The following is a 12,948-nucleotide window of genomic DNA, read 5'->3' as shown; positions in this document are numbered from 1 at the left end:
GTGATAGGTGGAAAGAGGTCAAGGTGAAGGTGATAGGTCGGAGTAGGGTGGAGGCGGAGAGGTCAAGAAGAAGACTGCAGGTCAGGAAGGCGGTGCCGGGCTGGAGGGATTCGGCTGAGACAAGGTGGGGGGAGGGGGGATGAAGAAACTGGTGAAGTTTCTTCACCAGTTTCTTCATCCCCCCTCCCCCCACCTTGTCTCAGCCGAATCCCTCCAGCCCGGCACCGCCTTCCTGACCTGCAGTCGTCTTCTTGACCTCTCCGCCTCCACCCTACTCCGACCTATCACCTTCACCTTGACCTCTTTCCACCTATCACATTTCCAACGCCCCTCCTCCAAGTCCCTCCTCCCTACCTTTTATCTTCTCCTGCTGAACACTCTCTGCTCATTCCTGAAGAAGGGCATGTGCCCGAAACGTCGAATCTTCTGTTCCCTAGATGCTACCTGACCTGCTGTGCTGTTCCAGCAATAAAGTTTCAGCTTTAATCCCCCGTGGCCCTTACACACCTCAGGCTTCCTCTCTGTATGATCCTCGATATTACCCTTGGGTCCCTGAGGCACCAAGGTTATTTTAGCCCATTCAGCCTTTCCCCTCCCCAGTGTATCCCTGTAATATCTGTAAATGCCTGGAGACACTGATCGGCTGTGCACTGGGGGGGACCGGCTCACACCCTCACCTCACATTGCAGAGACAGGTTCTGCTGTACACGTCGGGGCATCTTGGCGTAAAAGATTTTAGCCTGATACCATCATCGGTACCTCAACTAATTTATGCATTCTCCCAATAAGGCCCATTATTACCATTTCTCTATCAGGCTGGGTATTCATTCACCAACATCTGTTCAGCCGGGTAAACAGTTCAGTTTGGTTTCTGTCAGTTCCCTTTCGTGCCCCCCTCCTGTCTGTCCAAGTTTGAGCTTTGATGCACAGCGGTGCCATAGACACGGCCTTCTGGGCCTTACAGGGCGGTGGGTCATCCCACTCATTGCCATCCCTCTGTCCATATGTGAGCACTTTGTCATCTAACCTGTTCCAGTCAGTGTCACCATCCTCACTGCCTTCTGAGGAGAACAGGGCACAAGGTACCTCCCCCACTGTAACTACCACCTGGCCCTTTGGCTGTAAGGCCTCAAGTCTGAGAGCCACCACCTTCACTTGTTCCTGTTTCCCATAATAATGTAACACATCCTGTCATTCCTGGAATAAAACAGAACAAAATGTGAATTTGGTTTGACTTGAAACATTAATAATTTGACATTCACTTTACATATCTATAGAGGTGAAAATTCTACTGTGATTATTTAAGTGAATTTAACGTGATCATACAGTGAAAATAACTGATAATCAACGACAATGAATGAACAGAATAATATGTGATTATTTGTCCAAGTTCTTGCAATGAAAATTCAATTTTATTTAAAGCTTGTCACCCATTACACCATGGGCATTCTTATTAGGGAATAAAGTAATGGAAGGATATCAGAGAAAATAAATAGACTTTAATTTTAGCTTCACTGCAGTAATGAACCAAAACAATATTTGGACATATGGTTAAACTACATAGCAAAGTTTCCAGTGTCATTATTAACATGAAAACTATTTTAGTTTGCAAGTTGTTTTGTACTAAGAATATTTGGAAATGAATTGTGATTATGAATTGACCATTTAAAATATATTTGGAAGAGAATAATCAGATATATTTTTGGAGGAAATTAGGAAAGGAAATAAATATGTATACATTGGTATTAATAGTTTTAAAATGTTTGGAAGTTGACTGGGATTATTTGATTGAGAGAGGCTGCATGATTATAAAGACTAATTCACCTTTTTCATTGCATTGTTGGTTTCACTAGAATCTGTTGTGGTCTAAGCTCTTGTTGTGTGCAATGGACTGTCACTAATAGCTTAATTAACCTGCGAGTCCCTGATCAGGTTTCTTTTGTCTGTAAGTCAGTCTGTAAGTGCGCGACACACCTGCTTTTCTGAGGGGAAACAGAGACTCTTTTCAAATGAAATAAGTGGCAGTTAACTCTGAGAATGGTTTCTACCACACACCATACGCAGGAAAGTGTTTTTCTAAAGAATCCCAATCTCTATCTATAAATCTGATGGTATCTGTGTTTGTCAGTTTGTGGAGGATTCAGCCCCTTTGTGCTGAGCTGTTTTTATACAAGCAGTTGGTTCATTATGTCTTTGCCAAGAATGTTGTTTACTTTCCCCTTTTACTGTGATTGTGCAGGTTAGAATATTCTGAGAGTCAATAATGTTCAATAACTGAACATTGAATGGTTTTGACTCTAACAGAGCAGTTGCCTTATTTTCAGCTAATTATTCACTTTCCATTTCCTGGTTGTGTTGAATGTTACAGAAACAGACTCTGAGCAATGTTTCCATTCACTTGTGTTGGATTCATTGACAGCCACGTGGTCAGTCAGTTTCAGGCTGATGGATCAGTTTCTCTGTCCTATTAGATGGTGGTCACTTGCTCAATTTCCGATGGCTCACCTGAGCGTCAGTCCATCAGCTGCTGAAACCCTGCATCCAACATTTGTTCCCTCTCACCATGACTAAACCAATACAGTCCCAGCTTGTCTTCCACATTCACCTCCACATACTCATGATCACTTCAGATTCTACTGTCTGTGTCCTTGCAGCAAGTTGTGTAAGACACCTATATCATTTCAAAATTTGGTTCTTCAGGACCTTCGTGAAGAAGGGCTCATGCCCGAAACGTCGATTCTCCTGCTCCTTTGATGCTGCCTGACCTGCTGCGCTTTTCTAGCAACACATTTTCAGTTGTAATTGTAGTAACCAGTTAATTACAAGTTACTGACAAAATATTTTAAGAGGAGATGCTATTGGTGGTGGAAATGCTGCTGGTTGGTATAACAGAGGGCTGGGGTGAATACTGTACTCAGTTTTGATGAGAAAGTTGAGCAATGTAAGATTCGTTAATCTTAGTTAATAAGAAGAGGCAGAGATTGCAGCTAGGACATCCACAGGCATCCACCCTCACCACCACTGATGCTCAGTAGCAGCAGTGCCAATCAAGTGGGCTGCTTTATTCCGGATGGTATTAAGTTTCTTGAGTGTTGTTAGGGCTGCACTCATCCAGGCAAGTGGGGAGTATTCCATCACACTCCTGACTTGTGCCTGGTAGCGTTTGGACAGGATTTCAGGAGCCAGGAGTTGAATTACTCTTGTAGCCACTGTGTTTATGTGGTGAGACCAATTCAGTTCCTGATCAATGATTATCCACAGGATAATGTTGATAGTGGGTGTTCAGTCATGGTAACACCATTGAATGTCAAGGGATGGTGGTTAGGTTATTTCTTATACGTGATAGCCTGCATTTGTGTGGCATGTATGTTACTTGCCTCCTGTAAGCCCAAGCCTGGGTATTGTCCAGATCTTGTTGTACTTGGACTTGGATTGCTTCAGTACCTGAGGAGTTAATTATTTATTAACATTAAATAGTCATGAGATTATGCAAATTCCTTTTTCTATCAAATGTCATGGACTGTATCTTGTGGTCACTTTCATATTCACTTTCACTATCTTTTTATTTTCTTCCTAATTCAGACACAAATGTTTGAACATCGATCAGAATAAAATTACATAAATTAAAAACACATGTTTCTACAAGTATTGAATGAAATACATTACTTCTGTATTGTCTGCATTTTGACAAAAAAATAAATTATTTTCAATAACTATTGAATGGCTCATTTATTGCCCTCAATCCATCAATCTAGGTATTATATTTCAGTCTTCAGTTTACCGATCTTAATGTACGTCTAATCAACATCAGAGCAAAGTGTTTTTAAAATATTGAGCCAGTTTATTTGTTCAGAATACAACATTTATTAGGAATTCATTATCCTTATAATAATTGCAGAATAATTTGTTTGTCTTTGTAACGTATATCGTCAGATCCATATATTATTTTAATCCATATTTTAATTTAATCCATTGCAACAATGCTATTGTTTTCAGGTCAACTATCCCACAATGGAACCAATCATTTTGCATCCAACACGCTTTGCAAACTGACTTTTGCTCATTTGAATAATCACAGTAATCTCAGCCTTATGAATTCAGAGAACTATAACTACTTTTCACTGCAACAATTCCTGTTCATGTCTGCGCATTGCACAGTCATGTAGCAAAATTAAATTTCTCCTTCTTCGAAGTGTACTGATAGATTTTCGAAAATCTAAGTGTTGCTAATATCTAATTATTGTTCAGTTCAGTAGGGGGTATAAATGTGTAATAATGGCTCAGTACATGAAGTAATGTGAAGATATTGCAATGTACAAACTCACAATGATTGTGAATATCAATTTTTATTTTAACCATGGAAACACAGTTGAATTAATTTAATTATATTTCAAATCAATGCTCACATTCATTGTATTTCTAATCACAATAAGAGCAAACTATTTCATGTGACAAAATTATTTAAAATTCCTGTCACTTTTTTATGGACACAAAATAGAATTAACACCCTTTCCTTTACCAATCACAGTGAAGTTTGAATTGTAGAATGCTAGACTGATACAGCACGGAAACAGGCCATTCAGCCTAACTTGGCATTCCGGCCAGGTTTCCTAAACTGAACTAGTCCCATTTCCCTGTGTTTGTCCCATACCCCTTTGGACGTTTTCTATCCAATAAATTGTCCAAAAGTCTTTTAGATGTTGTAATTGTACCAGCCACTGCCCTTCATCTCACAGCTCATCCCAATATGTAAAAAACACTGTGTGGAAAAGTTGCCCCTCAAACCCCTTTTAAATCTTTCCCCCACACCTTAAATATTATTTATACTGTAGAATCTTTAAGACTGCAAAGTTATTAAAAGTTGAGAGTTATTTAGAAGCAGCGTAATAACAATCATACTTTAATCAGTGATGTGAAACAAATAAATTCTTGATTTTGTGATCATTATAATGAACAACAGTTACAAGTTGAGACAATGTTGGTTGAAAAGCAATTCAATCGACACTTAGATATTTTCTAATCAACTCTGAGGTGTTTTGACACATCTCTGTTGAAGGTGGGAATTGAACCCATGCCCCCTGGTCTACGAGTATAGACATTACCGGAGTCTTCCATAATATTCCCCTGCAGGAAGGGCAGGACTATAATCACATACTTACTTTATTCACAGGGAAAACTACTCAGATATTTATTATTATAATTGGACTAGGATTGTATTAGACAGTTCCAGAGTGTAATGGACCGATAAAAACAATTAGTAATTTCTAATAATGAAGGAACAAGCAACAATGATCTTAAATAAACATAGATCTCATGATAATCAAGTAAGTCAATATGCTTGAAGCAGTTATTCATCTGCATAAATAAAAATTAACACGTTTTGTAATGCACATGAAATGGAAATAAAGCATTAATCATTCAATGTGACTACTCAGCGAAAGACAACTTTCCTCATTTTCAAAAAATTGTGATTGCTAAGAATTCAAGATTTATTGTAAAAACATAGAACAAACATTTGTTAATTCTGGTTTATTTACACAAGAAACTCATAAAATTTAAATAATGTTTAACAGGAAAAATACTTAGCTCTTATTGTAATAATCAGAAATATAGAAATGTTAGAATTGAAGTGAAATACAATCAATACAAGAATGTAAAAAAAACTTTGGATGCTGGAAATCACAAACAAAATCAGTAATTGCTGGAAAATAACTTTGCAGTGCTGGCAGCATCTGTGGTGAGAAATCAGTGTAAATACTTTTGGGCCAGTGACCTTTCTTCAGACTGCATTTTTGCACAAAACCAATTCAATCCAGCTAAACTTACACACTTCAAATTATTTTTGCTAAGATTAAGAGATTGTAGAGTGCAGTATTGTTTGCGTCAGTTGATGTATTGAGACATAGCTCCACATCGACAGCTGGAGATATTGGATTTCAACAATGATTACCGGTTAGATATTGATAATAATTAGTTTTAAAATGGCTGATAAATTTAAGAATGATGAGAAAACTTTTATTGCATGTATTATGCAATATGTTGGGAAAAAAATGAAATATTTATGTGAAAAATAGTTAGCCATCTCTTAATTGATAAGACTTAATTGATTAATGATCCTTCCATTAATATGAGAATTCAAATGAAAGAGAATGAAATAGTTAGAATGATTGTTGGATGAGAAAACTTTGGTTGATTGCATGTGTGTTGACCTGAAAAGAATGTTAATATTTCATTATGATACTGGCACTAATAAATAATGGATTCAACTAAAATGTGAATCTCATGATGGTGTGTGAATTGAAATAACAATTAAACAATAATTAATGTTAGAACTTAACACTTAAAATGATTCAATATTTTCAAAGCAGTTTGTACTGGATATTCATTATCATCAGTAAACTGAGAATTAAAACATTGGGTTAATTTAAAAACAAAAATCACACCTTAGAAGATTATTCATCAGAATTGTTCTGTCATTGAAAAAACCTCATTTCTTCAAGAATTCTGCATTACCCTCATTTTCTGTCTTTTTTCCACAGGTATCTGTACTGGAACCCTTCTGTTTGCGATACAAACATATAGAAGTGAAATGGATTAAAATCTAATTGGGGGAGTTAATAAGTTTGCAGATGATATAGCGTTCAGTGCAGTTGGGGACAATGTAGAGGGTTGTCAAATAATGCAGCAGGAAAAAGATAAATTGCAGATATGGGCAGAGTAATTAAAGGTGAAGTTTAATCCATACAAGTGTGAGGTGTTTCACTTTGGAAGCTCAAATGTTAAGGAAAAGTAGATAGTTCATGGCAGGACCCTAACAGCTTTATTATTCAAAGGGATCTTGGCGTTCAAGACCATGGCTCCCTGAAAGTGACCATGCAAGTAATTAGGTGGTTAGGAAGGCAAATGGCATGCTTGCCTTTATTGGTCAGGGAACTGGTTACAAGAGTCAGGCAGTCATGTTGTAACTTTATAAGACTTTGGTTAAGGCATACTTGAAGTATTGTATTCACTTTTGTCCGCCACATTACAGGACGGGTATGGAGGCTTTGGAGAGGGTACAGAGGGCATTTACCAGGATGCTGCCTGGATTCGGAGAGGCGAGAAAAACTCAGATTGCTTTTTCGTGGAGTGGCAGAGACTGGGGAAAGACTTGATGGATATCTGTGCAATCATGAGATACATAGATAGGGTTGACGGTCAGAAAGATTTTCCCAGAGTTGATGCGTCAAAAACTATGTGACATGCGTTTAAGGTTAGGGGGAAAGTTCAAGGGGCATGTAAGGGGCAATTTATTTTTACACAGGGAGTGGTAGGTGTCTGGAATGAACTTCCAGGGTTGGTGGTGGAGGCAGATACATTAAGGCTCTTTAATGTTCATTTCGATAATTTGGAAGGATATGGACCAAGAGTAAGCAGAAGGGATGAGTTTCTTTTGCATTATGTTCAGCATAACATTATGGGCCAAATGACCAATTCCTGTGCTGCACAGATCTTTGAGAGAAAACTAATGTCAAACTCATATGACATTTAATCTAATTAATATTTAGCCACTGGTGTCAGAAATAGGAAGGAAATAAGTAGAGAACGAACTTGACTACAATCTAAAAATATAGAAAGTTAAATTTACAGAGTTTTTTTGATATTTATTCTGAATTATCAGATTAGTAACTTTCATGGAGATGTTGCAGTTACTGATGTGCTGACCCAAAATTATCCTTGTTAAACTGAAGATTGGACCAGAAACCTGTTAGAAAACTGGAAAATATTCAGTAAGGTGAGATGTACATCATAATTTAATCCATTATTTCTTACTGCCAATACTACAATAACAAAGTCTTTCAGGTCTCCACCAAAAAGCATTGATTTCCATCCAATGCACATTATAAATATCTGAATGCTACTCGTTTCAACAGTCAAAGTAATCACAGCTTCGTTGATTAAGAGATATCTAAGACATTTCACTAATAATTACTGTTTATTTCGACAAATTGCTCGTTCAAACAGCAATGTGAGATTTCTCATTAATATTCAGTTCACTGACAGCATATTAATAATTTAGTTATTGCTAATATCTAATAATTGATCATTCCAGTAAGGGGTATAACAGTGGAATTAGTACATTAACTGATGGAAAGCTATTGTTGTGTTCACTCTCCCAATTATTGTGAATATCGATATGTATTTTGATTTGATTATATTTTTCTTCAACGTGAAGATTTATTGTATTTCTGATCACAGTAATAGTTAAATATTTTAAAGCTAAAAAAATTTCAAATTTGTGACTTTTTTGTCAGCAAGAAAAAATAATTTAAATGCTTATGTTCTTTTCTTTATCAGAGTAAATTTTGAATTGTTGGAAGTTATGCATGTGTGTAAGGAAGGGGAGCTGCCTGCAGCAGAATAGTCACAGTGAATTTTTTTTTTGCGATTACATCCTGCTGCTAAGCATTCTAGCTATCTTTTCATTATAAGAAAAATTGTTTTAAACACATTCCGCAGTCATATTTTTCATGAATTTACAATAAGCACATGATATGTGTATTTATCTTTCTTTCAATTGTCATGATTTTAATTTTTAAGAAAGAGTATATATGCTGAGTACCATCATTATTGGGAATTACTATTTCATTCTCAGTCCATTACACACAGAAACAGTCTAATTAATTCCCAGCCCAATTATCGGAATGAATATTGATTAGTTTTCATTTGAGTAATGACAATTGATTATAATCCCACCCTTCCTTGTTAGGAACATAATGGAAGACACTTGTGGATCTCTAGTAGTGTTTCTCCTATGAGACTAGGAGGTGTGGGTTCAGTTCCCTTCTCCAACAGAGATACGGCAGAGCAGTTTAGAATGGTGATTAGAAAATATCTAGGCAGAGTTTGAATTGATTTTCAATCCAGTTTTGGATCTGCTTCTGTTTGTTGTTCATTCCAATAATCTTTCAATCTGCAATTTATTATCTTCAGGTTATTAATAAATGTATGTATCACATTTCATTATATCTAAATTTTAGATTTGAGGACACTGCAGTTTTTAAAATTTTAAAGTATGTAAGTAATGAAATTCATTTTATTTAATCAAAATACATTCGGGTATTATTCATATGGTGGGCAACAGGATTTGACTTCCAGTCAGCTCATGAATGCTCAAATTTTGTTTATTCTGTGAACTTAATGCTGCAGAAGAGTTTCAATAAACATTTAACACATCATTATTGTGCATTTCAACACCTCACGTTCACCAATCCTTATTCTCTAGTCTGAGCAGATGAAGAGATGAAGATCGCCTGATGAAGAGGCAGCACCGTGAAAGTTAGTGCTTCCCAATAAACCTGTTGGACTATAGCCTGGTGTCATGTGATTTTTAACTTTGCTCACCCCAATTTTTAAAAAGAAAATATGACTTTAGTTAAGCACTTTAACACGCGATTATTGATCCCTTCCGATATTAGTAAAATATCTCAATGTAAGTGAAATCAATGCTCACACAACAGGGCACATACAGCCACACAAATGTCTTCCTGGACATCTAAACCGCTGAGGAGAAAAACCGGAGGAAGTATCGTATCGTTCCTAAGAACAAGAGCCACAATAAACATTTGATGACCAGTTCCATCCAATAAATGAATTTGATTTCTTACATTTTGCTTCAGTAATTGCACACAAAATATTTAGCCAAAACCAATAACCATGCTTTATTACAAATGACTGAGGATGCTAACATCAACATACGTAGCAGCTTTCCAATCAGGGTTCCAGTTGAAGTATCGCAAAATAAAATAACTTAATTTCGGCTTAGTACAACTGTCGGTGAAAATATGTTGATTTTGCGCATTAAAAACCTTTATCTGCTTATTCAGAGAAAATAATGAAAGGTGGCACTGTAAATTTAATTTATTTTGACTTTCTTTCACGAAAACAATCATGTGAATTGCTTCTCATTTTCTTCCTAGTTCTGATACAAATGTCAAAATATTTACGATATTAACTCTTTATGAATAATGAAATAATTTTCTCTGCAAGAACGACATGAAGATATTCAAGGTCCTCTAATTACTGTTGAGCAGAATACTCTTCATAAGTGTCTTATTATCTTGAACCGATGCTTTGTATGACCTTGATTTTATTTTTGACTGGTGTTTCGGTGACTGATGTGTTTTCAAACCATGTGCAATGCATAAGGATTTCTTTCAATTTGTTATAAGAAAAAAGCTGCTTTGAACATGTTGATTTCTAATTATTTTTTACTCCCAAGTTATTTATCGATGTACAATAATCACAAAATTATGGAAGATCCCTGTATCTTATGTTCACTGCAATGTGCACTTTCACTATCTACTTATTTATTTCCTACGTCTGACAAGAATGTCTAAACATTGGTCATGAACAAAAAGTTGTAAATTAAAGCTACATCTCAATAAGCAAACCAATGGATGGAAACATGTAATTCTTGTAATCCTGCATTTTTGAACCAAACGCAATTCTGCTGAATAATCACTAAATGGCTGATTTTTGTGAATCCATAAAGCCAGCTACCATATTATATTTCTCAGTTTACCGATCTTAATGATTATCCAATCATCATCACAACAAAGTACTTTCAAAATATTGAATCAACTTTTTTTTTATAGATTACAACGTAATTTTCCAGTCACAGCCATGACAATAATTGCACAATTATTGGAGTTAGTCGTTCTAACACATATAGTGGCATTCGCATTTTAGTTGCATCAATTGTTTCTTAGTACGAACACTACAATATATAAATCAATTTACTTTTCCAATAGTGAACGATCCCATAATGGAACCAATGACTTCCCATTCGATGCCTCATTGTAAATATCTGATGATTGCTCATTTGAATGATCGCGGTAATCTCAGCTGAAACGTTCAGAGAACTGCAATTATTTTCATCAGAACAATTCCTGGTCGTTTCTCCACATTGCTCAGTTAAATAATTAACTGAGATTTCTCAGTATTCTTAAATGAAATGATATAATATAGACAATTGAATTGTTATTACCTAATCGTTGCTCAATATAGTTCAGGGTATGACTACGAAATTATGGCTTATAAATTAAATAATGTAAAGGTTTTGCAGTGGGCATTGTGGATATCAATTTTTATTTTAACCTTGGAAACAGTTGAATTGATTTAATTATGTTTAACTTCAATGTTAACGTTTACTGTATTTATAAACACAATACAAGTTAATCACTTTTCATGGAACAAAATCATTTAAAATTCTTGTGACTGTTTGAAGTACAACAAAAGGAACTAAAATCTCTTTATTGTTTCATGAAATAGTCAGAGTACATTTTGAACTTTGGGAAGTTGAACATTTCTGGAAAGAAGGGAAGTTGTCTTCAGATGAGTAACCGCATTGAGTGACTAATTCATTTATTTTCCTAATCATTTATGTTGCAAATGCATATTAATTTTCTTTTCATTCTGTGACAAACTGCATTGAACATATGGAACTTTTTGATTGATTGAGTTTCGTTCATCAGTGTACACTGATCAAATGATTAGGTTTTTTCTTATCATGAATAATCACGAGATTCATATTTAATTAAAGTCATTATTGCTTTGTAAATTAGTAATTCGTTTTGTCAGTTCATTACACACAGGAAATACGCAATTAATTCCCAATCAAATAATTACAAGAAACATCTGATTAATTTTCATTTGAGTTGCCGCCGTAAGCATGTGACTATACACCTGCCCTTCCCGGATGGTAATATTATGACGGGTCCTTGTGGAGCTCTGACAGTGTCTCTACGACAAGATCAGGAGGAATGATTTCAATTTCCACCTTCAGCGGCGATGTGTCAGAGCAGCTCGGAAATTTCATTAGAAAATATATGAGTATAGATTGAACTGCTTTTCAAAACGACATTAGATATTCTTCAATCTGTTCTGCATTTCAATCATCACCATATTTCCTATTTATTTTCTTCAGTTCACTAATAAAATGATGCATCTAATTCTGCTGGTTCTACATTCCTTGGAAAAATAGTTGACGATGTTGCAACCTTAAAGTTGGAAAAGTCTAAGACATGGTAAACATAATTTGTTTTACTGTTTAAAGGAACCTAGTTCAAACATTACAAACATTAAATCCTTATTCTCCGGTATTATAAAGATGAAAATATTAACAGTCGAAATTCCTCTTTACCAAAATAACCAAATGCAACTTCATGTTATTCATTGGTCAGCTGATCACCTACATTTGTAACTAAATATTGCAATTCATCTAAATACTGGTATGTGCTTTGATCAAATTTATTTTCTAATTATTACTTATTCATGAATTGTCAGGAATTTATTTTTATTTTCCATTCACCTATTCATATTGAATATAAGATTGATATGCTGTGAAACTATTGGCGTGTTTTCATTTGAACATTTAATTTGTCTCTCTCACATGCACACACACTCACTTATCTCACTTCATGCATGATGGCTTCAATGTACCTTGCTAAACTTAAAAGATTTTGTTGACTTTAAGTAGTATCTTTAGCACTCACTTATCAATTTAATCCAAAATCATAGAGTCATAGAATCCCTACAGGGTTGAAACAGCCATTTGGCCCAACAGTCCACACTGACCATCCAAAGAGTAACCCACCCAGACACTCCCTTGCTCTATTACTCGACATTTCCCCTGACTAATGCGCCTTACCTAGGTAAAAACAATGACTGCAGTTACTGGAACCCAGAGTTTAGATTAGAGTGGTGCTGGAAAAGCACATCAGTTCAGGCAGCATCCGAGGAGTAGTAAAATCAACGTTTTGGGCAAAAGCCCTTCATCAGGAATACAGACTGTATTCCTAATGAAGGGCATTTGCCCGAAAAGTCGATTTCACTGCTCCTCGGATGCTGCCTGAACTGCTGTGCTTTTCCAACACCACTCTAACAAAATCTAATGCACCTAACCTG

The sequence above is a fragment of the Chiloscyllium plagiosum genome, unplaced genomic scaffold, assembly GCF_037043375.1.
Source record: "Chiloscyllium plagiosum isolate Xiang-an unplaced genomic scaffold, Cpla_swu_hap1 HiC_scaffold_44, whole genome shotgun sequence".
Taxonomy (NCBI): Eukaryota; Metazoa; Chordata; class Chondrichthyes; order Orectolobiformes; family Hemiscylliidae; genus Chiloscyllium; species Chiloscyllium plagiosum.
This window is presented reverse-complemented; position numbering follows the sequence as displayed.